The sequence below is a fragment of the Cavia porcellus genome, unplaced genomic scaffold, assembly GCF_034190915.1.
Source record: "Cavia porcellus strain 051 isolate PalLab524CR breed Dunkin Hartley unplaced genomic scaffold, mCavPor4.1 scaffold_1, whole genome shotgun sequence".
In the NCBI taxonomy this organism is placed as follows: Eukaryota; Metazoa; Chordata; class Mammalia; order Rodentia; family Caviidae; genus Cavia; species Cavia porcellus.
The window spans coordinates 133,282,266-133,308,976 of NW_026947484.1; the positions used below are offsets into that span (position 1 = coordinate 133,282,266).

Here is a 26,711-nt window from a genome sequence, read left to right on the forward strand (position 1 = left end):
TCAGCAAATACATACATATATGTGTGTGTGTGTGTGTGTGTGTGTGTGTGAGTGTGTGTGTGTGTGTATGCATGCATTTTACTTCTACCAGGTGTGGTGGCAGATGCCTGCAATCCCAGTTCTTTGGAAGGTTGAAACAGGAAGGTGGCAAAGTCGAGTATGCCAGGGCAATTTAGCAAAACCCTGTCTCAAGAACTATAAAGGACAGGGAATTGGTGCAATGTGAAGGTCCCAGTTTCAATCCTCAGTACCACAAATAAAATAAAATTTTAAATTAGTGGACTAAATAAATAAAAAACTTGAATACCAAAGCTAATCATATAAAATTCAGACCAGCTGGGGCAACTTAGCAAGACTCTGTCTCAAAATAATGTTCAAGATGTAGTTCAGTAGTAGAGCTCATGCCTCCTAGCATGAGCAAGACCCTGGGTTTGGCACCCAGCACTGCATCAACAGTGAAAGGTAAAATTAGCAGAATTTAACTCAAAATGTTAAAGGTATGTTTTCCCTTAGTGTTAGGGTTGTAGCTGACAGATGGGTAATAGATATCACCAGTACCTCATGAGGGTTGAACCTAGGGCCACCTTAGTGAGCTATATCCCCAACCCTTTATGTATTTATAGATCTATCCCAGGCTGACCTCAAACTCATGGCAGTCCTCCTGCCTCAGCCTCCCAAATGCTGAGATCCCAGGCTTACACTACCACGCATGACTATTTTTTGAGACAGGATATCACTAAGGCATTTACTTGCCCATCAGCTTTTGATCATTCTGTCTCAGTCTCCCAGACTACTTGTATTATAGGTATGAGCTAGTTTATGTCATACCCAGTTTGTTTATATGTTTTGTTTTATTTTTTTTATCGGTACTGGGGATCAAACTCATAACCACGTGCTTCTAAGGCAGGTGCTTATACCCCAGCCCCTTATATCTTTATTTGAATTTTAATAGTTTTTTCTAAGTGATATCATGACTATTTGACTAAAAAGACATATTTCCTATATAGATATTTTATTTTTATATAAATACTTTAAATACCCATGTAAGTGATTTTTAAACTGGAAATGATTGAGCATTGTACACACAGGATGGAAAAGAGGATAGTTGGCTTATCAGATAAAATCATAGAATGTTGAAACTGGAGAATGGTTTAGACATAATTTATTCCAACTTGTTTTATTGTATTTTAATTTATTTATTTACAGACGATCTCACTATGTAAGTTAGGCTGGCCTTGAACTATGTAGCACAGGCTGAATCAGTGATGATCCTCCTACCTCAGCCACCCAAGTGCTGGGATGGCAGGAGTATGCCATCATACCCAACACAGCTTCCCTTTATTTTATAGATGAAAACGTTCAAATTTATCCTTGACCACACTAGTGTTTAGATTCCAAACAATAATTATATTTTCTAATTCTCAGGATCATTAGCTCATCTTTCTTCTATTTATGTATAATGCACTAGCTGCAACTGTGTTTTAACTCTGAAAGAGAAATGAAAAACTTTAGGATAAAGAGAAAGGCAGTATCTTAAATAGCATAACATACCTTTTCTTCCTAGTTTTGAATTGTCATTTGTCCAAAAAAAGTCATAACCTGTATTTATGTCTAGGATAGCCCATTTGAAATAAAACTGCTAAAGACAAATTCATGATACTGATTTAAATATCCCTCTCTTTCTAACATCCTCCTTTTTTTCCCCCCATTCAGTGCTGTTAACTAATAATAATGCAGGTAGTCTTGGTGATCAGATAGTGCTGTCATTTAGATTAAAAAAGATAGTTGTATCATTATTTTAATTTTGCCCCTTAAAAAAGAAAATCCATTCCCAGTATAAAAAAAGTCTTTGATCCTTTACAATAGTTGCATGAAATAATTTGGGGAAGTAATCTGAGAGACTATATAACCTAGCATTTTTGGAAGCAAGTACCAGATTCCAATACCAATACTTAACAGAAATCTATAAGGTGATAGGTTTTTAAATGATTAGACTAGAGGGGAGGGAGAGGAGAGGAAGGTGATTTTAAAAAAGAATTAAGATGTGTTATATACACATACCAACTTCCTACGAGTTATGTAATCATTATGTAGAATATGTAACAATTTATAAAAAAATCCACAAGTTTCCAGAGTTCCTTGTGAATAAGAGAAAGGGATCTGAATATTCTTATCCCTCAGATAAGAATATTAGAGCACAGTTAGTGTGCACTAACTGTAGCATGCCACTGCTTCTGAAGAAATACATGAGTTAAGATCACAAAGGGCATGTACTCTGAAACTGAAATCATAAACCAGAACATCTGATGTGTGTCTCATACACAATGAAAGAGGGAGGTCTGCTGATAAAAATGTCACACATGGTGCTTTTAACACTTAGCTTTCATCAATGAAGCTTCCTCCTCTACAAATATTATCCACTGTTTTCCTGCATGAAAGCCATTTAGGGCTCCTTAGTTCTCATCCTGTACACTACAAAACACACCATAAATTGACATCTATTACATCAGTCTGGTGGGTTGTTGTGGCTGATGGGCTATAAGAATAATTGGCTCAGGTATTTGAGTCATGAAAGAAAGTCTACTGTAAGAATTGTGTGCTCTGTTCTGATAGGACTATGCATTGTGACCCTAAGTAAGCTCTTTTTAAACAATATCCCTTGGAAAAATTACTTTCTTCCTCTACAAGTTCTATGTGATGTGATGGGTGATAATGGGGATTGAACCCAGGGCGTTCACACTGAGCTACATCAATTGAACTTGATTGATTGATTTATTGATTATTTTTGGTTTTTTGAAATGAGGTCAAGCTACATAGTGTAGGCCTTGAATTTACCATGTATGCCAGGCTGTGCTTGAACTTACGATACTCTTGCCTCAGCTTCGTCAGTGTGGTATTGCAGGCATGTGCCATCACACCTTCCAGTGATATGGTTAAGTGTATATTCCTGTGCAAAATGGTGGAATTTTGAGAATATGCTATTCTCCCCACCTGGAATTCTCACCCTTCACTTTTCTGTTGCCAAATCCTCTTTATTCTTTGAATTTAAGTTGAAACATGAATTTTTGGGTAGCTCTTTCCTGACCCTACTTTTCCTACTGTTCAAAATCAAAGAGTATTCTCAATGTCATTCCATAGCTCCTAGTACTTTGCTGTAAATATATATATGTAAATACGTGTGTGTGTGTGTGTGTGTGTGTGTGTGTATTCCTGTTGAAAAGAGCTTGTATAATCTCAAGCTATATTTGAGAATGAAAATGGAGGGAGAGGGGTAAAGATGGAGATGATGGAAAAGGGACTTAAAGGAATTAAGATGTGCTGTGTACATGTACCAACTCCCCATGATGAATGTAATTACTGTATACTGCAAACATCCCCTAATAAAAATAAAAACTAAAAAGAATAAATTTGCCAGTCTTAAATAAAGTCTTACCAAAATACCTCCTTATTAATTCTAGTTGTTTGTAAAATATTAAACTTGAGTATCTAATTATATCTAGAAACTTTTCAGGGTAGATTCATAATTGAAAGAAGGAAAACTAATTTCAGATGCCATTTATTATTTCATTGTTGATTCAACAGTTTTGGAAATAATATATAACACAGACTCCTGCCCTCAAAGAAATAATTATGGGACTTTTATGGAATAGATAAAATTCGCTAAATAATGTTGCTTGCTTTTCTGAGCCTTACTTACAGTTAGAGTAGGAACACATAGTTTCAGCTGACTGATAGCTCCTGAAAAAGGTGATACATATAATCTCACACTGAGGAAGTACAGTGATACCTCCATTGTTGAATGGCTCCAAGCTCACTTTCCACTGCTTGGATAGCAGAGTTCAAAAACATGTAATTTGGGTTGTAACTATACTAGATAGTTGAAGCAAAAAAATCTGACATGAAATAACCTGTATTGCTGAAAGTTGCACATCATGTCTTGCTACAGACACAAAAGTGTGACACTTTAGTCTAGGCACTGCTGTCAGCCAGACAACATATAGTGCTTGTGTTTGTGCATTGTAACATTCATCATTGTACTTTGTGTGTGTGTGTGTGCTTTATTTAAAATATAACCATGGCTCCAAAACAATGATGACAGCAGTTAAATCATTGTTAAAGTCCTGGAAAAATTAATTTATAAGTGTAATTCTTGGGCGTCACAACCAGTTATTTGGCTTTCCATTATTTCTTACTGGAAAAATATGTTGTTATCAGACACGAATTTGGGAAAAATTGAGTTAGACAACCACAGTATCACTGTGTATGTCAATATACTCCCTCAACTTTTTCTCCTGTCACAGCAGCCACAGAGATTTTGATGTCCAGCTATAAGATATGGTCTGCATCAAACTAATTACAGACTCTTTTGTTTTTCGTTTTTTGGTTTTGGTTGTTTGTTTTGAGACTCTTTCTATGTATCTAAGGCTGGTTTTGAATGTCCAGTGTAGCTCAGGCTGGCCTCTAATTTGTAATCCTCATGCTTCAGTCTCCTAAGTGCTGAGATTACAGATGTGTGCCACCACATCCTGTATCAGTTACTGAATTTCTTAATCTGTTCATGCTGCTATAACAAAATACCTGAGGCTGCATATTTTTAAAATATTTGAAATTTTTTCTCACAGTTCTGAATACTGAGAAGTCTAAGATCAAGGTGAAGCAAGTTCAGTATCTGATGAGGGCTGCTCACTGCTTTCAAGAGTCTTGTTAAGCCACCTCTATAGGCACAAATGCTGTGTCCCCCACATGAAAGAGGGGACCAAAAGAACAAACTTACTCTGTCAAGTTCTTTTATAAGGCATTAATTCATTCATGAAGAGTGAATCATAGTCTGATCACCTCCTAAAGGCCCTCATCTTAAAACTGTTGAACTGAGTATTACATTTCATAAAATTTGGAAGACATCAAGTTCAAACTATAACATTCCATCCCTGTTCCTCCAAAATTCACATCTTTCTCGCATATAAAATACATTCATTACATCTCAGTAACTTCAAAAGCCCCTTGACGTATTTTGGCATCAGCTTTAAAGTCTTATTTTCAAAGATTCATCCAAATGTCTCCTAAGTCAGATGAGACTAAAGATCTGATTATCCTAAGGCAAATTCCTCTCAGGTTGTGATCCTGTAAAATTAAGTTATGTACTTCCAAAAGAGAGCTATATAGGGCTGGGGGTTTAGTTCAGCGGCATAAGCACCTGCCTGGCAAGCAGGAGGTCATGAGTTCGATCCCCAGTACCAAAAAAAGGAAAGGAAAAGAAAAAACAAAAGAGAGCTATAGAATCGACATTTCCATTCTTAAAAGTGTCAGTGACAGGAATATTCAGGTAAGAGGTCCCAAGTATTCCTAAAACCCAATAAGGCAAACATGACATTTAAGTCTTTGTTTTGTTTTTTTGTTATCAGGGATTAAATTCTTGACCTTGCACTTGCCAGGCAGGTACTTATGCCCCTGAGCTAAATCCCCAGCCTATATTTAAGTCGTGAGCCTGGAAAATAATACTTTTGGCTTACTGTCCCACTTTGTGGACACACGAAGGCAGAGCCTTGACCTGCAAGCCCCCAAAAGTGCTAACTCCATCACATCACTGAGAGTACTGTCTAGCTCTCAAGGTTTGGATGCCTGTGCCTTTTTCAGGTTGATGTTATACTCAGGACTCCACTGAAGTTTCCATAGTGGCCTTATCTCTATGATCCCTCTACTCATTGACTTCGTAGGGCTCTACATGACTCCACTGTTCTGCTAGGCATTGCCATGATGTGGACTCTCTGTAGCTGCCCCATCCTTGTGGCAGTCCTTTTGCCTAGGTCCCATGGTTCTCAGAGATACCCTCTGCAATCTTGAAAGAGGTCACAGGGCTATAGCTCAGGTACCCTGCAAGCTTACAGAGTTGGCCCTGCAGCTGGGTGTTATGGTACACACCGAAACCCCAGTAGTCAGGACACTGACATAGGAAGATTGCCACAAATTCAAGTTTGAGATCCCATCTCAGAAAATAAAAAAACAGAATTGGCACCTCAAGGACACTGTCAAAGTTTACCTCTGAGCTAGAGCTGTGATGGGCAAGAAATGTGGGGAGTAAACACTTCAAGAGCCCTTCTTTGAAAATATTCTGCCTCAAATCCCCTATTGTAGGTCTCTGATAGTACTGGCAACCTCAAAGATCTCTGAAATGTCTAAGAGTGATTATTCCATTGTCCTGATGAGTAGCATTTGGTTTCATCCTAGCCATACCAACCTCCTTATCCAGTAGTTGCTCAGGTCACACCCTTCATGGTTTCTCCCAGAGTTTCACAATTTGGCACAGCTGAGAACTTCCCAAATGTTTAAGGTCTGCTTCCCTTTAAATTCCATCTTTTAATTTGTTTCTGTCATCTCACAGTTTAACAGTCAAAAACTCCTTCAGCACTTGCTTAGATATTTCTCCCCTCAATGAAGAACATCTTCATTTCTCACAAGTTCTGTGTCCTACAAAGCATTAGGACATGGAGACAATTCATCCAAGTTCTTTGTCACTTTGCAAGAAGAATGGCCTTTCTACCAGTTTTCAGATCCTTGCTCTTTATTTCTACCAGAGGCCTCATCAAAATGGGTTTCATTCCAGACATACTGGCACAAATCTGTAATCTTGGCATTCTGCAACAATGAGGCAGGAGGATCACAGTTTCAAGCCCAGCGTGGACAACGTAATGGCTTATTTTAGTTGTTTAAACCACTGAAAATTCAGGGAGAAACTGCTGGGATTGCCACTGTTAATTGCCCTGGTTGATACAACTGTTATTTATTTAATAACATCTTTTATGTGGTAGGCAGGATACCTGGCTCTTTGTTACAATACCAGGGAATTTGTTACTGTTAAACCCCTGAAAATAGTTTTCTTACCAAATAGGAGCTATGTTCCATGTTTGTTCTGAACTGGTATACTCAGTCTCACCATATATGCTTCTGTTTTTGATTGTTTTTAACAGTAGTTCTAAGTTTTCCACAAACATTGAAAGTTTAGAAAGAAAAAAATTTTAGGGTTATTCTAAATGGCTGCATTTGGAGGAGTTCTTGCATCCTGATTCTACGGTATTTGAGTAGGTCATTTAATCTGCTTAATTTTTCCCATAGGTAAAATTGGAGATTATATTTTGTTATTAACCCAGGCATGATAGTACATGCCTTTAATTCCAACTACTAATGAAGCAGAGGCAGGAGGATTGTGTGTTTAAGACTAGCCTGGCCAACTTACTGATAATCTGAGAATATAGCTCAGTACTGGGATTCAATGTGCAGTACTGAAAGAGAGAGAGAGGGAGGGAAAGAGACAGGGGAGTGGGGAGGGAAGAGAAGGAAAAGGGAAGGAGAGGGGAGAAGAGAAAAGAAAAAAGAAAAGAGGGGCTGGGGGTTTAGCTCAGTGACGTAAGTACCTGCCTGGCAAGTACAAGGTCATGAGTTCGATTCTCAGTACCATGAAAAAAAAAAGGATCACTTTCTATGACTAACACAACAATAAGTAATAATCAAAATGAAAGTAATATGTAAACTATGAAGCGTTTATACAAATGTAAGGTTATTATTAAATTTAAGATATTGCTCATAAGGCTTATCAGTAGGTAATATTAAAAAAGAAAAATGCTGCAAATTAATATGTTACAGTACTTTCTTATCACTCAACCCTTATTAAAAGGACTTACTTTGATTTATTTATATATATTAACCTTTTTATGTTTTATTTTATTTGTGGTGGTGGGATCAAACCCCGGGCCTTATGCATGCTAGGCATGTATGCTACCACTGAACTACATCTCTATCCCTAAATATATTGACTTTTATCATATATCATGCTTATGTTTAATGCAGGAAAATATAAAAATAATAACTCAGTTAAGATAGCTCAAAAATGTGTTTATACCCAAATTGTCTTTGGAGTCACTCTTGACTGAGTCATTGATGTCCATGTATTTCTGTGATGAGAGCCATGAGAGCACCGATAATGCAGCATTCTTAATACAAGTCTCCTTTTTTTTGAGACAGGGTCTTGCTAAATACCCTAGGTTGGCCTCAAACCCATATGGCAATCTTCCTGCCTCATCTTTTTGAGTGCTAGGATTATAGGTATGCATTACCACACCTGGATTTCCAATATTTTTTTGCCTTGAGGTTTTCTTCTAAACTTCTGACATTCATTCTTTATGTTTTGACGGTGCTTTCTTAATTTTGCTGAAAAGTGTTAGCAGAAGACTTTTAGCAACAAGTAGGATTCATGCCTTTACATTAACAGATAAAGCTATGTGTTAGGTAGCTTTCAATTACTATGGCAAAATATCTGAGTAAATCAACTCAAAGGAGAAAAGATTTATTTTGGCTCACAGTTTCAGTCAGTCAATGGTTGGCTTGTGCCTATGGTGAGGCAGTATATGGTGGCAGAACAACATGGTGGAGCAAAGCTGCTTCCCTCATAATGGTCTAAAAGCAGAGAGAGGCAGAGAGATCCATCTATGGAAAAAATAATATCCTTTGAAGTATGGCCCTACTTATCTACCTCTTCCAACTAGGCCCCACTGCTGAAAGATTCCTTTACTCCCAACACCACAAGTCTTAGGGAAAATATACAGATTCAAACTAACATTATTCCCCTGGCCCACAGAGAGATACCTGTCTCACCATGCAAAACGCATTTAGTCTATCTCCAAGAGTCTCCATTGTCTTAAAAATTCAAACATTGCTCAATAGTTCAAGTCCAAACTCCTCTGAAACTCAAGGTAAACTCTTAGCTGTGAGCCCCTGGAAATTTCAAAAAGCAAGTTACATACTTCAAACATCATAATGGTGATGCTGGCATGGGGTAAAAATTCCCAGTCCAAAAAGGAATGGGAGCATAGAAGGGAGAGATGAGACCAAAGCAGGGTCACAGCCCAACAGGGCATTAAATCCTGTAACTCTGAGCCAGAATTATTAGCACACACCTATGATCCCAGGACTGGGAGGTTGAGTCCAGAGGATTGCAGAAAGTTTCAGACCAGCCTGGGCTACAAAGTGAATTCAAGGCCAGACTGAACTACATATTGAGACCTTTCTCAAAAAAAAAAAAAAAAAAAAAAAAAAAAGCTCCATATCCAGCAATCAGGACATAGGATGGCTTCAAAAGGCTTGGGCAGCACCACCACTATGGCCTTGCAGTTCATATAGCCATTCCCTTGTGCTGATCTGCTGTTTGCCTCTTTCATTGACAGACATTCCTGGTATGTCCATCTTCCCAGGGTTTCCAGTGCAGCTTTTCTTTCACACAGCTTCACCCATTGTCCTCTTACCCATTGTCCTCACCATAGTGATTTCAGCCCTGCTACACACTGCCTGGCCTCCTGTGCCTTTCTTTAAAATCTGGGTGGAAGCCTCTGTGACTTCAAAATTCTTGCATTGTGCATGCCTGCACAACCAACATCATGTGGATGACACTAAGCACCAAAATCTACTGCCAATTTGAGTAGTAAGCTGTGCCGTCTTGGACCAGGGATGCAGTAGCCTCTGAATGTCTGAGCTAAGTAAGTATTGTGATAGGAATCCTGAGGAAACAACTTTATAGGTGACTCAGAGTAAGCAATGTGCACAGTCCTTAATACAGTCCTTCTTAATACAGTCTCCTTAATACAGTCCTTCAAATGAGTTTGCACTTTTATACCCTTGGGCCTATAAGGTGTGGTGTATAGCCAATTTTGGGGGGATCAAATTCATGACTGCACGCTTGCAAGGCAGATGCTTATGCCACTGAGCTAAATCCCCAGCCCTAGCCAATTCTTGAAATGCCCTTAAGATGTCTTTCTTATTGTCATGGTGCAAAATACTTTGATTTGTTTTTTTATGGTGCTCACCTCTTCAGTAACCATACCCTTCTTTCACAGTAAATGTAATTAAAAGTAGCCAGCAATACCCATGCTACAACCTGAATGCTGTACTGTCATGAAATTTTCTCTGCCAGATTAATTAATCTGTTACCTTTAAACTCAGCCTCAAAGGCTCAGGTCATAGACCAAATTTAGATGACAGCCAGGCATGGTGGTACATGCCTATATAATCCTAACAGTCAGGCGGCTGTAGCAGAAAGATTGCTGTGAATTTGAGACCAGCTGGAGCTATATAGTAAGTTCAACACCAGCCTGAACTACATAGAAAGACCTGAACTATATAACTAGGCCCTCTCTTAGAAAAAAGAATGTGAGTTCTTCACCAGAATATAATATAGATGGCCTCCAGTCCAATTCCTAGTAGAGCTCTCATTCTCATTTGAAACTTCGTGAGCACTGTTGTACTGTCCATATTCCTGTCAGCATTCTGATCTTCTGAGTAACCACCAGAATTTCCCAGCAAGTTCTTTTCACAATAGTAGATTTTCTCTAGCATACTTCTTTAAACTTTCCTAAACTTTTGCGTAGCAGTGCCAAAGGCTTCTGAACCACGTCATCAGTATAGTCACAGCAATGCCCACTTCTCTGTACCAATTTCCTATATTAGGTAACTTTCTATGACTATAACAAAATACCTGTGAAAATCAATGCAAAGGAGGAAAGACTTATTTTGGCTCACAGTTTCAGAGGTTTCACTTCACAAGTGACTGGCTTCATTGCGTCTGGGCCTGTGGTGAGGCAGTACATCGTTGCAGAAGAGCGTGGTGGAGCAAAGCTGCTCATCCCATGGCAGTCAAGTGTCAGAAAGAGAAGGGCCAGGAACAAAATATACCCTTTAAAGTCGTGCCTCCCACATCCTAACTCTTCCAAATGGGCTCCACGTCCTGAAGATTCTAGTACCTTCCAACACCCCACTGACAGATCAAAACTTTAACCTATGAGCCCTAAGGGAACATTCTCGATCCAAACTATACGGGTTTCAGTTGCATGAATTTATGCATGAACAAACAATGACAACTATGTCAAAATTGTCTACTACAAAAACATAAAACACCATCCGTTGTAAATACATTTTCAGAGATGTCACAATATAACAATATAAATGTCTTGTAATGGATAAAATGCAGTGTTGTTATTTTAGAAATAAAAATATATAATAATAAGGCCTCCAAGAACCTCTACTCTCCAGATTATTCCCTTGTTTCTATTCCCAGCCTTCACACTCTTAAATCTAGGAAAATACTATAGAAGGATCTGGGCATAGTGTTGAAGACAAGTATGACTCTTGGTTTGGATAAAGTGTTCCTCAAAAGGCTCATATGTTCAGAGGTGGAACTTTTGGAAGGTGAGTAGATCCTGGAGCAATAATGGATTAATGTACACCCATCAGTTCACAGCTGAATGTGCTGTTAGGAGGTAGTGGCTGGTTGGAGGAGGTCAGTCACAGATGGCATAACCTTGGAGGGCATATTTTTAGGCCCCAGATCCTTTCCTTTCCTTGTTGTCTCTCTGGCTCATCTTATCTGTTTCCTGGCTGTCATAACATGAGCAGCTTTCCTCTGCCATAGAGCCAGCCAATAATGGACTGAAACTTCTGAAACCATGAGCCAAGATAACCTTTTGTCTCTTATCTTTTGTCTCGTGCTTACTCCAGCGAAGGAAAGATGACTAATACAACTTTTAATCTTGTAATTTTTCATAACAGCTACTTTTGAGAGGTCAAGTCACTACTCTGGAGGAAATACCTGATTCAGAATCTTTGGAGGCAAAGAGAGATAAGGTACGCAAAAACACGTGTAAACTTTAAAACCTACATGCAATTGGAAGAGAGCTAATGGTTGAGTGCCAGGAGATATGCAGGGTACATGCCATGCAGTATCTCATTTTATTTGACATAAATGCTAATCTACTATAATCTCAGCTTTGTTTTATTCTTTCTGAAATAGACCTTTCATTTCTTCACATCTTAAAGCTAAAATTGATGACTACCATATGTATCACAAACAAAAGGTGATGATAAGCCCATGACAGACCTTGGCTTATTGCCAGACACAATTAAAATAAAAGACCTGCAGCTACCCGTGTATTGGCTACTGTTGTGCTAAAAACTGCCTCAAGGACCATGTCAGAAAACTTTAAGTTATGGTAAAAAGCCCCAAATGAGCTATAGGCATGGTGGCAAATGCCTGTAACCCCATTTGCTTGAGAGGTTGAAGCAGGAGCATTATAAGTATAAAGCCAGCTGGACAGCTTAGTAAGTCCTTGTCTCAATAAAAAAGGACTAGGGATAGATAGATAGATGTATAGATATAGCTCAGTGATAGAGCTATTGCCTACAAGCACACAACCCTGAGTTCAGCCCCAGTACCACACACACACACACACACACACACACACACACACACGAACACACACACTCCACATACACATACGTCCAAAATGAATCTAAGACTCAGTGTTCATTTAAATAAACATTAGGCAAGTTATACAGATTGAGATATATAGAAAATTGGCATTTAATTAGAAACAAAACTTTTGTGAATAAGGAGAGAAAGAGGAGGATGAAATGAGGTTAGGAAATGGGGGAAAAAAGGATCAAGATATGTCATGTACAGGTACAAATTCCCTATGATGAATGTGATCATCGTTTATATCTAAACTGTACCAATAAACTTAATTAAAAAAGAAAAGAAAGAAGGTTGATATTCAAATATCTGTTCATAGGATACAAGAGACCTCACTGAAAAGGAAACAATTTTAGGTGCTGTTACTCTGTCATAGGAAAAGTTACCAGCAATAAATCTAGTACTAGGAAATATAGGTGTAAAACAGGACCCCTCCCTCCAATATACATGCTCAAAACTTGGTTACATTTGAGACTGAGCCTCTGATCTAGCAGAAAAGTTGCACTCTCTGAAATAGAATGAAGCTTAACCTACAAGTTAAGATTGTATCAGGTTGGGAGGCTGAGGCAGGAGGATGTTGTGAGTTCACGACCAGCCTGGGCTACAAAGTGAGTTCAAGGCCAGCCTGAATTGCATAGGGAGACCCTGACTCAAAAAGACCAAAAAAAAAAAAAAAAAAGATTATATCAGGTAAGTTGAATTTTATCTTGCATTATCAATAGAAGTAAAATGCAGACAGAGGTTAAAGCAGTAAACTTTATTATCTTTCAAATGTCCACAAGGTAGTGGAGCAAAGCTCCACAAAAATTTGGGGACTCCTAAAACCAATCTCAGGATTACCTTCTGCTTGTATTTCTAGCACTTGGGAGGCTAAGGTACGAGGATCATGTATTCAACGTGAGTCTGGCTACATGGCAAGTTGAAGTCCAGTCTGAACTCACAGTAAGATTCTATCTCAAGAAAAAAATAAAATTTTAAAAGGCCATCTTCTTGCCAGGTATGGTGACATAGACCTGTAATCCCAGCTTTTGGGACGCTGAGGCAGGAGGATCACATTGAATTCAAGGCCAGCCCAGGCTACATAGTGCTAATATAGTGAGTTCAAGGCCAGCCTGTACCACATAATGAGACCTTGTCTCAAAAAAAAAAAAGAAAGAAAGAAAGAAAGAAACTAAAGCTGCTACCTTTCTTTAGGACACATTTCTCAACAGTGATGTTGTAATATTTAACTTGTAGCTCAATGAAAATTCACATTAGTGTCTGATTCTTTTATATATGGGCACATTTATCTCATTGAGATTTTAACTTTGAGTAGTAGCATGATAGCATCTTACTTTTCAAAATATTCTGCATGTACAATGCCTATTCTAAAGCATATAATATTCAGAAACTTTATGAATATCACCTCTCCCTATTTAAATTTGGAAGAGATTATATCTTTATAAAGAGGTGAAGACTCATATTTTTCAAAGAACCTGGCTACTTCAAAAAATCTACTTTATTTGCAGAACTGTTGCACAATCTGACAGTCCTCTTCATTTCACTGGAATGCCCTTGTAATTGCCAAATGTTGCCTTGCCTCATGGAAATTCTTGGCCAGGCCTGTGTATTGCCAGAATTCATAACTGTTGACCCCTGAAGCCCAATTCTCCTATAGTATCAAATCAAACAATTTTGGGGGATAGTACTGGGGACTAAATCCAGGGATACTCTACTACTGAGCTACATCCCCAGCCCTTTCAAATATTGTTTTAAATTTTGAGACAGGGTCTGATTAAATTGTGTTCCTCTACCTCAGCCTCCTGAGTAGATGGGATTACAGGTGTGTGTCACAGCCCACTTTTCAAATATTTCTTAATGACTTAAAAAGAACAGGCACTGGGCCAGTTGCCATTGAAGGTGAACTAATAGTTTATATTAAAACAAAGCTGGATGTGGCGGTACGTGCCTGTGATCCTAGCATTCGGGAGGCTGAGGCAGGAAGATCACTGAGTTTAAGGCCATCCTGGGCTACAACAGTGAGTTAAGGCCTGCCTGAATTACATAGCAAGACCCTGTCTCAAAAATAAAACAAATAAGTGTTATAGTTATATCAAAACAAACATGAAGAAATAGTAGGCACAAAGTTAAATGACAATTAAAACCCCAAGATGGTGCAGATCTGTAATCCCAGCACTGGGAAGGCTGAGACAGGAGGATTGCCGTGAGTTTGAGGCCAGACTTGGCTACATAGTGAGTTCAAGGCCAACTTCCACTGCTATGTAAGACCCTATGTTAAAACAAACAAACGAACTGGGACAGGAGTATAACTCAGCAGTGCAGTGCCTATTTGGCAAGCACAGGATCCTGAGTTTGGGTCCCAGTACCCAACAAAACAGGAGAGAGAGCAAAGACACAAAGGGCGGGGGTGGTGAGATCTATAAGAATTCACTGAAAGAGATACCAAACACAATAAGGAGCAATTCATGTCCTGTTTTTCTTTATATCACCTTTTTGAAGTATAAATATAGAAAATATATGATACCTCTGTCCCTTAAATATAGCTTGGGTGCCTCTTCTGGGTTCTGAATTCTTATCTCTTCACCTGAGTTTACTCATCACTGAGATTCCTGCCTTGGGAAAGGTCTACTTCTTTTTATAGCTAATTGTTAGTATTAGAGTTTGACTATTGTCAAGTTTGTTACTAAGTTTTCTAAATCTGGGAAACCTGGATTGGTAGTAGGTCTCAAAGATACCATCCACTTTATAACAACTCCTCTCTTCTCCTGAAGTGTTGGGAGTGTGTATGATATCTACTGATTTCATCTTGAGTTGTTTATTTATTTATTTTGTCTTTTTCATTTTTATCGGTACCGGGGATCAAACTCACGACTGCCTGCTTGCAAGGCAGGTGCTTATGCCGCTGAGCTAAATCCCCAGCCCTGAGTTGTTTATTTTTGCAATACCAAGTTTTGAATAGAAGGCCTTTGCACTGTGCTATATTCCTAGCCCTTTTATTTTTATTTGCATATGGTCTTGCTTAATTACCCAGACTGGGTTTGATCTTGCAGTCCTCCTACTTAAGCTTCCCAGACTGCTGGGATTACAGGCATGCACTACAGTGCCTAACTCTGAAACACCTTTTTCATCTGAGAATGTGTCCAAAACAGTTTCATAGCCACTGCGTTCCATTTCTTCACTTGATGTTCCTTGTTCCCTCCTTAATCTCTCTCTTTTGGCCAGTTCATCCATTTCCCTGTAAGAACTAATGCCATCCTATTCCAAGTCTTCAATCAATGTGTTCTAAAAAGAGAGAAAGCCTAAGCGTATGAGTCAACTTTATTCTTGGTACTGAACCCTGTTTGTTCTTGTATTAGTTGCCCTGAGGAACAGGGAAGAGAAATGCAACTTCTGGTTTTTTTTGCTATTAAAAAGAAGTGATTGGCAGTCAACCTATTTCCCTAATATAAAAAAAGAAAGGTATTACACACTGATTTCCTATTATATTTGCACAAGGCATTACTAAGTATTTGTTTTATTGCATTTAATGTGTTACAATTGTGTTTATTAATCTTGGTGTTGGATTAGGCAAAACAGAATGTGTCTGCCCTAGAAGGTCAATAAGCATCTGCCTAGTGGCCTAGTAAAATGAAAAAGCTCTCCTTTAACTTTATCACATGTGGTGATTCTAACAGTGACCTGCCTTTCTTCTGTCCTCACCTCTTTATATTACAGTGATTTGAAGAGCTGGGGATTTAGCTCAGCGACATAAGCGCCTGCCTTGCAAGTATGCGGTCGTGAGTTCAATCCCTGGTACTGATAAAAAAAAAAACAAAACAGTGATTTGTGTTTGTAGCTTCCTAAAAGACTGGGCATATAGCTCAGTGGTAGAGCACTTGCCTAACATGCACAAAGGCCCTGGGTTCCATCCTCAGTGTGCGCACACACATGAACCCAGAGAGAACACCCACATTCAACAAAAGTATTTGCCTTTCAGCACTCAGCAAACAGCTTCTGGGAGAGATCTTGTTCTGTATCTTACCCTGTTTTCACACAGTGCATGGGGAAGAGGAGATCCTTCCTGGCCCCAGCCCTTAACCTTTAGAGGTTCTGTGACATGAGGATGGCTGAGACACTGAGCAGATGCAATAGGAATGCCTGTGCTCTTCCCTGACTGCCTATTTTGGCCATCTCCCTTCTTTTAAACTCTGCAGTGGAAGGGTCAGAAAATTGAGCCAAACCAAAGATATAGGAGAAAAATCTGGAACATACTTGAATGGGTAGGGCTGATTAAGACAAGATGAGAGTTGCACGGTGGGGAATATTCACAAAAACAAACCTCTTGCAAGAATTTGGAGTCATAGAGGGGTCAAGCCTTCTTACTCAGTTAAATACTTGAGCACTTGTGAGAGCTTCACTTTAATATATAAATGTTGGACAGAGGTGGGATATGCCAATAAAGCACAATATATTGAAAAAGAGGACTTAACCAATCTAGAACCCTGGCTGCATTTCATCAAAGAGACTCAGTATTATAGTTTGCCCCGATCAACTCTACTTTCTCTCAGCAAAATCTAGAGACTCCAGGGAGAGACTAAGACTACTTGATTGTATCCAGGTTCTTCATGCATACGTCGAGAGCTCTGTATCCACCTGAGATTCTTTCCATCTTGCAGAAATGACTTGGAAAGACTGGGCCTTAAAAGGCATGGGCTTAGGGGCTGGGGATTTAGCCCAGCGGCATAAACACCTGCCTTGCAAGCAGGAAGTCGTGAGTTCGATCCCTGGTACCAATAAAAAGGAAAAAGACAAAAAAAAAAAAAAAAAAAGGCATGGGCTTTACTTCACATTTTGTTTGTGGCAGCCCAATAAAGCTGGAAAAATTCTGCTCTCCCAGGTCCCCAAAAAGAGAGTAGAGAGGAATTTGTCTATCCTGTGCAAGGTGTCATGTAGCATATGAAGGCAATGAAGCATCATTTCCTTGATTTTAAGTTCTATAATTACCTGGGTACAAGGGTTATAGGGGCCACCTTCATCCTTTAAATCTTGGGTGCTCTAGCTGGTAGTATTTCTGATCATTTCTTTCACCAGTCATTATCAACAGGAGACTCCTAGGTATTCTGGAAGCTCTCTATGGGAGAAGGAACCGTTGCTGTTGCTGTAGCTTCCTGAATCTACGGCCAAGTGCCAAGAAACAAAATTGTTTCACGCTGTGTGCACTGACTCCCTGAGAGCTGGCACAACCAGGGAGTCTGCAGAGCCATGTAAATCTTTCTGCAAGCAGTCTGTCTCTTTGGTAGCTACAGAAACAGTGTTTGTTATCCTTTACTTTTCAGTAGACAGGCTAGAATCTGGTGGAGACAGTCTCTATTTGTGAAGCCTGAGAGCGAGTCAGGAAAATCTTGAGAACACAGCTTCCACCAAAGGGGGCCTTCTCTTATTGCTGCTGTCGGTGTTTGAGGGCCTCAATGAGAAGACTCCCCATGAAGAATTTGGAACTACAGTTGCCCTTTCAGATTTAAAGCTTGAAAACATTGCACACTTATTCAAAGTTTTACTAATCTTGCTCTGTTGACCAGCAAGATTATGCTTCAACTTGAAAAAAAAAGAAGAATCCCTAAGAAGCAGGGCTAATGAGCCCTGAAAGCTTAGGAAGAGAAGGGGTCTTAGAGTAAGTGCCAATAGTGTTGACTCAAGGGTTTGTAGGTGAGAGGGTGCACTAGCCTGCTCATCTCTGAAGGTGAGTCCTGCTTCCAAGTTGGCTCCCTCTGATTCTATCATAACCTGTAAATACTCAAATAACAGACTTCCTTTCATAAAGCGCTGTTTGATTCCCAGCAATGCAAAAATAAAATCAAAACAAAACCCCCCAGGATTCCTACCATTGAAAACAAACTACTTTTGTACTTAAAAAAACAGACCCCCTTGTTTCTTACTCAGTGTTCTCCAAGCAACCTGCTGTGAACATCTGACTTCCCAGATGCTAGTCACAAGACCTAGATGTTTTGGTCCTTGGTCCTTATATTTCTTTCTATTTCTAGTCACAATTTTATGAATAAACTAACATTATAATTTTCCATATCAGCCTCTGGGAGCTTGACTCTGTCTACATGTTAGCAGATTGGACTTCTAAGCATGTATAACTAAGGATCCAAACCTCAACTTGTTGAATAACCAAGACCATGTCAGGGAGGACATTCTGTGGCCCCAGAAACTCCTAGACTGGTTGGTGGTCAGTGTGCCTCCTTGTCAGACTGCTAAAATTATAAGGCTCACTGAGGGTTCTTTCTATATTCAGGGACTGGCAGGATATAATTGTATTTGGGATCCTAGTCTAGAATAAGTCAGACTTTAAGTACAAACTTTCTTCCATTTTTATCATAAGCAAATTGCCCAATCTTTATGCACATCAATCTTCTCATATGTGAATTAGGACAGAAAAATGTTTATTTCATAGTGCCGTTAGAGGAAAACAGGACAGCATGTTGTGCCTAACATATATGGAGAGCTCACTAAGTCCTAGTTCCTCCTTAACTTATAGCTCTCATGAAATGCCAGCTACTGTGTTCAGTAAGTGCTAGTAAATCTGCCCAAAGTCAAACCAGAAGCGGGAGTTTAATCAGGCCAAAGCTTATAGATTTGACTAGTGGGTTAAACTGTCTCTGGTAGCTTAATAAACACGCAAAAAAGTATATTGTTGTCTTTAAAGGAATATATTTGGAAGACTATACAAGTATTCCTAAGCCTGTTTGGAACTTTTATAGTTACCTAAGACATCTGATATTTTTGACTAACCTTAATAAGGGCAAGTCTTTGTTCTTAAGGATTGGCTGGGTATGGTAGTGCATGCCTATAATCCCAGCACTCTGGAAGCTGAGGCAGGAGGATTGCCATGAGTTTGAGGCCAGTTTAGGCTACAAAGTGAGTTCAAGACCAGTCTGTACTACATAGCAAGACCTTGTCTCAAAAAAAAAAAAAAAAAAAAAAAGGTGCTCTTCTTCACTCATCAAATAACCAAATCATATTCTGTGCTAAACCTAATAAGATGGAGAACCACAGTGGGAAACAGCTTTTTTGATGAAAAAAAAATGGCTAAAGGAGCTATGGTTTTAACAGAAATTGCAAATATTTATTCATCAAAATGAATTCCTGTTATTTTCATTTTTTTATCATGTTGTCCTTGTATTGAATGAAATACAAAAATTTCTGTTGTTACTAGTAAATTAGGTTAACTGGAAATGGGCTGAACTATTCTTTTAAAGATTAATAAGGCTGGGTGTGGTGGTACTACCTGTAATCCCAGCATTTGGAAGGCTGAGGTAGAAATATTGCTGCAAAAGTGAGTTCAAGGCCAGCCTGAACTGCATAGGGAGACGCTGTCTTAAAAAAAAATATTAATAGAGCTGAGATGTAGCTCAGTAGTAGAGAACATACATAAGGGGGTTCAAACCCATCCTGAACTATACAGTGAGACCCCATCTCAAACAACAATAAATGTGTGTGTGATATATATATATATATGACATAAAGGTTTCCAACAGAAGCCTTGACCTTTTAAAGACTCCATCTTTGACATAAATGAAGATTTAGATACTATGTCTGTCTAACCTATGAACCAAGCAATGTTAGAAATGGAAAATTTTTAAAAATTGAAAGTTACATTTTCTAGAGTTTAATATAAGATCCTCCTGGGGCTGGGGATTTAGCTTAGCAGCATAAGCACCTGCCTTGTAAGCACATGGTCGTGAGTTCAATCCCTGGTACCAGTAAAAATAATAATAATAATATAAGATTCTGCACATTAAGCTAGAAAAAAATGACTGCACAAGTACAGGATAAGTGGCCAGACATCACGGTGCGTGCCTGTAATCTCAGAATTCAGGAGGTAAAGCTAGGAGGATTGCTGCAAATTCAAGGCCAGCGTGAACTACATAGCAAGACCCTGTCTCAAAAAAAAAAATTTTTTTTAAAGTACAGAATAAGCAATATAGCCTGGCAGAAAGCACATGAGAAGCATGTTTTTAAACTTTAGTAGATAACAAAACTGAGTTAATGACTTTCAAGAAAAATACTAAAATTACATAGGATGCTTAAAGTCCTGGGCTCAATCCCTAGTACACACACAAAAAAGAGGAAGCATGGATTCCAGAATGAGATAACACATCCATTGTGTTAGACTAGGTTTTAGAAACTAAAATTTAAGAGGGATATGGTCAAAGCAAATGCGTACTCGGAAGATTGTGCCATCATTTACCATTAAAGCAATATGAGGAATTTTGCAAAGGAAAAAAAACTGAGGAGAATAATAGATTTCTGTACATGTTTATTGTATAATCACACTGGGGAGAGAATTCAGTTTGTTCTGTATGGAAGCAAGGGGCTGGATAAGAAAAGTAGGTAGAAGCCTCACTGAGATGGATTTTAGACAGACATACAAAAGAATTGTGTACTAGTCAAAATGAAATAAAAGTTTCGGGGGAAAGTTTGAGGTATGCTTGCAGAAATAGAAATTGGATGCCAGGCATGATGGTGTGCGCCTGTAATCCTAGCACTTGGGAGGCTGAGGCAAGAGGATTGCCATGAATTCAAGGCCAACCTGGGCTACATAGTGAGTTCAAGCCCAGCCTGCACTACATGGAAAGACCCCATCTAAATAAATAAATAAATAGAAATTGGATAATTTTTTCCTTGCCTAGAAAAAAACTCAAATCTGGCCAATTCTATTTATAGTCATTACCTTCACCTAAAAGCATTAAAGCATCCATATGTGCTTTGAACCTAGGGGTAACAAACACTTCTGATTTGCCTAGGGCAGAGGGACTTCCTGGAGTGGGAGACTTTCCCAGTTCAGAGTTTCATGCAAACTATGATGGGTTACCAGGCATGGTGGCACACATCTGCCATCCAGCACTTGGGAGACTGAGGAGGATCTTCATAGTGATACCCTGTCTCAATAAATAAATAAAAACAAGCAAACAAACACAGACAGATTGGGCTGGGGATATAGCTCAGCAGCACAGAGCCTGCCTGGCAAGCGCGAGGTCCTGAATTCAATTCCCAGTATTTAAAAAAATAAAAAAGGAATTGATCATCCTGTAGTTGAGAGAGTTTTAAGTAAAGGGATCCCTGAAGGCATGATAGAAGCAAATAATGAAATCTTCATTGGGCCAACACATAAATAAATGAAAGTGTTAACTTTTCTGCATAAATAGAATTTCTAGGTATTTGAGCCCTTTCTTTTTTTCTTTCTCTCTCCCTTCCTTCCTTCCTTCCTTCCTTTCTTTCTTTCTTCCTTCCTTCCTTCCTTCCTTCCTTCCTTCCTTCCTTCCTTCCTTCCTTCTTTCCTTCCTTCCTTCCTTTTTTGTTTGTTTGTTTGTTTGTTTGGAGGCAGAGTCTCTCTCTGTGTAATTTAGGCTGGCTTTGACTTCTCTGTAACTCAGGCTGGTCTGAACCTCAAGACATCTTTCTGCCTCAGCTTGGCCTTTGAAGTTTACACTTCAAACGTCAACAAATGTATACATATTAGATTGAAAATGTCCTGAGATATGTCTATAAAGTTCCCCTGCTCCTCTATCTTCACTCACTGTTTTCTTCTTTTCCTCTTTTTCTTCCTCCTTCTTCTCCCTTTCTCTCTCCCTCTCCCTCCTTTTCCTTATTTTGGTGCTGAAAATCATACCCAGGGCAGTGCACATGCTAGGCAAGTGCTGTACCACTGAGCTACATTCCCAGACTTCCTATTTTCTTTTTTTTTTTTTTTTTAATCGGTACCGGGGATCGAACTCATGACCGCCTGCTTGCAAGGCAGGTGCTTATGCCACTGATCTAAATCCCCAGCCCCAACCTCCTATTTTCTTTATCGAACAATGTGGATTATAATTTCCTGTTTTTAATAATATATCAAGAAATAATTATAATTGCAATACTGGGCTTTAAGGCAAAATAGTAAACATGTAAGTTCTGAAGTCTGACAAAAGTGATTTGGAGCTTGCTTCTGTCAATTATGTGTGTAGCTCTTGGCAAACTATTTAATCTGTATCTTTCTCATCTATAAATTGGAGTAATATTTGTACCTCATACATAGTATAGTGTCCATAAACTATAATAAACAGTCAATAAACATTAAGTGGTGGGCATTTTATTGTTTTTGTGTCTGGATTAAGCAGTTCCAGCATGTTACACTGTCTTCTAGATCATCTAAGCAGATTCTTTTATTCACCAGTATTTCTTGTCCAAACATATAGTAGTACCTCTGATTTATATTCTTGATCCCTGAGTTTATACATAATTAAATGGCCAGGTGAGAGCACTTAAGGGACCAAAATGCACGTGCTTTGATGAGTATAAACTCATTTACATCTAGCCATACACTGTGTTCTAAATAATGGGTGTTCTGCAAATATTACCTATATCTAAGTGTGGCATTATAAAAAAAATCAATCATTTGTTTACTAAGAGTCTAACTTTAAAGTGATCTTTTTACATAATTTTACAAAGGTTCTTCTCTATGTTCTACTATCCATTGTGTCCAAAAACTGTTTAATCGTCCTATCATTCCTCAAATACCAAAGGACCACTTGAGCAAAATGGGCAACTGAACTTTGGGGTTTTTTTGTTTGTTTGTATTTTGCTTTTTTCAGGGAAGTTCAAGAAAGGACCATTCCTAAAGCACAAGAACAAGACTTTTAAAACAGAAAATGTTCTTGCTTTATAACTTTGCCCTTGTTCCTATACCAAAAAAAGTGACAGATAAGCATGTATGGGTGACCCAAAAAGGAAGACACCATGTCAAAAAGGAAGACAGAGGCACTCACTATGGCTGTGCTCACTACCCTGTTCTCTTTCCTGTCTCCACCTGCAGACTCCATGCTCCTATTCCTACTCAGTTCTGTGGGTCACCACCAAACAACTGCACTCCTCACTTAGCACTGGGCAAGGGTTTCCCATTAAAGTCATTCTGTTTACTCCTGTAAGGTGTTCCTTGGGAGAGAGGAAATCCTTCAGAAAAGTAGATAAAGTCAAGCATACTGGCATCATTCACGTGTCTATTTGAAAACTGTAGATTTTTTTCTTAATCTCTTCAGTCCAAAGTTAACCTATTTGGATGTGATCACTGAGAGTTGGCTTCCTGTCTAAAGGTTTAGCTGTAAGTAAATAATCTAAAAAAAAAAAATTTAAAGACCTTGTTTTTGATCAGACTGTTCAAAGAAGGCCTTAAGTGGGTGAAAGTTCATTAGGCCGAGACAATAGAAATATTTGGAAATGGACTATGACCTTCACTGTTAAAGCAAGATCTTAGTTTACCTTAAGTAGCCTCCTTCATGGGACAATGGGACAACTTGGCTTACATGTTAAGTATTTTTCAAGTTGATTTTTATATTAGGAGAGACAAATAAAACATAATACATTCAAGCTTTTATCAAAGTCTAGAAAATCTGAGAACAAATTTTAGTATGGTTGGTCTTCGCTTGGCAAATAATCTCTTTAATGATTAAAAAAGAATAGGAAAAAGAGTCCCTTTCCCACTTCAATACCTCTATATCTATTCTGCTACAGATGCCTGCTATCAAAACTACCCAGAGATGAAAAAGAGACAATTTGACCCACTCTGTACTTTAAATCTCTTTTTTTTTTTTTTTTTTTTTTAGAGAGGATCTCACTGTGTAGCTTAGGCTGACCTCAAACCTGTGGCAATCCTCCCACCTCAGCCTCCTGAGTGCCAGGATTACAAGCACGTGCCACCATGCCTGGGAATGCTAACTCTCACTTTCAACCTTTACTCAGAGAGACAGAAAAAAAAAGAACCTCAATCCTTCAGGAATAATCCTTTAAGTTATAAGAGGTCAAAGTAATTGCAGTACTACTTTAATAGTGTGAAGATAATTACATGTGTGTGAGATTCACTTAGGGCAATAGTTTGTTCTAAATTATTTAGAAAAATAATCCCAATTTTCCAATTTGTCCAGATCTCACATATTTTATTTTGCAGATCCTTTACTCCTAGGATCAAAAAGTTCAGAAACTTTTCAGTTTGGAAAACCTAATTATCTCATAATCCCTATTAACAATAATAATGTGCAAAACTATTTTAGGCTGATGAAGAACAAGTAGTCAATTTCTCCCCCCTTATGACATCTTCTCAAGATAATAAGAAGGTCTATTCCCATATGACTTTAATGCATATCAAAAGAATAGGGTTTATCATGATCACTGCTAGAGTTTTCCTAATGCACTCCTTAGCACTCCTCCACTGGTTGGAAATTACTTGTTCTTCCCAGGTGCTCACTAGTTCATATCCCTCCTCCAGTCACAAGCTCTATCACACATCCCCAGTCATTAGACTGCAAATTACTGCCCCAAACTCCTGGGCACTATTCTTTTTGGAATACTGTTCCATGTGATGCATGTAGCCTAAGAATAAATGTGAGGCAAGTGCATTTCACTTTACAGTTTCATCCCCTTGTCCTTCACCATATGAGATAATATAGATTTCCTGGACTTAGAGAATGGTTGGAGTAACTTAAACTCACAGTAGAGAGAATTGAACTAAGCACAAAACTTGCTATAATTGCATAACCTACTGTGCATTGATAGGTAGATAGGAGCTATATTTAAGCTCCTACCTTAAGACTTCCATTCAGAGCTGTACCTGGAGGTACACACTTGTAATTCTAGCACTGCAGGAAGCTGAGGCAAGAGGATCACAAGTTTGACCTCACAAGTTTGTACTGAGCCCCCTCTAAGTTGCTCAAATTGAGCAACTTAGGCCCTGTATCTTTACAAAACAAATCAAAGCAAATGTTTGGTGATATATCAGGGTGAAGGCACTAAGTTCATTCCCCACTACTGTCCAAAAACCAAGCAAACACTTTCACTTAATGTCATTACATTAGAAACTCAGTCTGACCACATAGATTCACTATGTAAAGAGTGAAGTCCATATTCCATTCTAGAATTCCTCATGTCACTATGGTTTCAGCCTAGTGAAAGGTTAATCACAAAAGATTCTATAAGGGCAGTCAGTAAAATGAATCTGCTGACACTCTGCCACTGTAAGAGAAAGTCAGGAGTTGGAGAACAAAATTAGATCAGCAGTGCTAACTGATCAGGTTTTATCATTTTAAATTTTTTTTCTATTTTTGTGGGTACATATTAGCAGTATATTCAGCATGGGGAGTAAGTATATGTACATAATTCTTTTTACTTCCCTATCATTTTTGTTTTGGTTTGATTTGTTTTGTTTTGTTGTACATCTCGGTTTCAGTGTATCAAAGGCAGTCCTACTATGTAGCCTTTCTGATCATCCTGGGAAGGCTAACAAATTACATCCTTCCCAGGAGACTGCCTTGCAGGTAACCCAATTTATAACCTCACCACTCCACTCTCATCTCTAATAGCCCTGCCAATACCTAACTGTGGATATGAGTTTACTTGCCTCCCTCTAGGAAGCTCCAGTCATTACCCACAGTTTGTCTTTCCTAGGAACTGCATTTCCCTCTCCCAGTGGCTCATGCCTTACCTCTGAGTTACTCAGTCAAAAACCTCCGACACTTTGGATAATTCCTGTGCCAGTCATAGTCTTTGGTGCTCCAACTCCACAGAACAGCATAGGTAGGCAAAATAGGCCAAGTGTGATTCCTGTTTAAGTCTCATCACTACTGTGATGGGGCAAGTGTAACTCTTTATTCCTAAAATTGCCCAGTCAGTAACTGTTGGGACACACTGACACAGACAGACAAACAGACAGATGGACAGACACACACTCACACTTCTTTCAAGAGCAAATACTAATTCACAGAGATAATAAAAAACCTACACTAAAGTTCTCAAGCTGTATGTGAAAGGAATCCACTCTACAAACATATTTTGGTCAACACAGTGTTTTGTGGTTGCTACTCCTGATTTCAAAACAAAACAACTGGGGCTGGGGATTTAGCTCAGCAGCATAAGCACCTGCCTGCAAGCACACAGTTGTGAGTTTGATCCCTGGTACCAAAAAAACAACTATGTGATGGTGCATTCAGTTCTCAACACCTCCTGTTATGCCATCCTGCTGCTTCCCCCATTTATGCTACTGGTACATCCTCTAAAACCTGTTCAGTTTGAGGTCTCTGGACCTAAACCCTAAGGATTAGATAGGCACTTTTTGTTGCCTATAACACATCTCCCCCTTCTCTTATGTCTTTTTTGTTTTTTTTTTTTTTAATAGGATGTTGCCAGTCTTGAACTCACTGTGTATCCCAGGGTGGTCTCAAACTCACAGCAATCATCTTACCTCAGCCTCCTGAGTGCTGGAATTACAGATGTGCACCTCCAAGCCTGATCCCTCATTTTCTCTCACTTTTAAACTATGCTGCTTCTATTTTCAAGTCACAGGCCACACCCTTAACTACTCCTAATACACAAAATTTTAAATGTTTGTTTACAGGTGTAGGTCAGGTCCTAG

General features: G+C 38.8%; 1 long non-coding RNA gene across 14 annotated transcripts in view; it reads left to right on the forward strand.

Annotated features, from left to right (window-relative positions):
• The window catches only part of LOC106025564 (uncharacterized), a 72,083-nt gene that overhangs the window by 10,336 nt on the left and 35,036 nt on the right, over positions 1 to 26,711 (forward strand). For 11 of the 14 annotated variants that reach the window (XR_002788983.2, XR_010049583.1, XR_010049600.1 and 8 more), the window contains exon 3: positions 11,590 to 11,664. This is a non-coding gene — a long non-coding RNA (uncharacterized LOC106025564). Of the gene's footprint in view, positions 1 to 11,589; positions 11,665 to 13,148; positions 13,287 to 26,711 lie in introns of all 14 variants that reach the window. The other 3 variants (XR_010049592.1, XR_010049585.1, XR_010049596.1) reach the window with 2 other exon arrangements.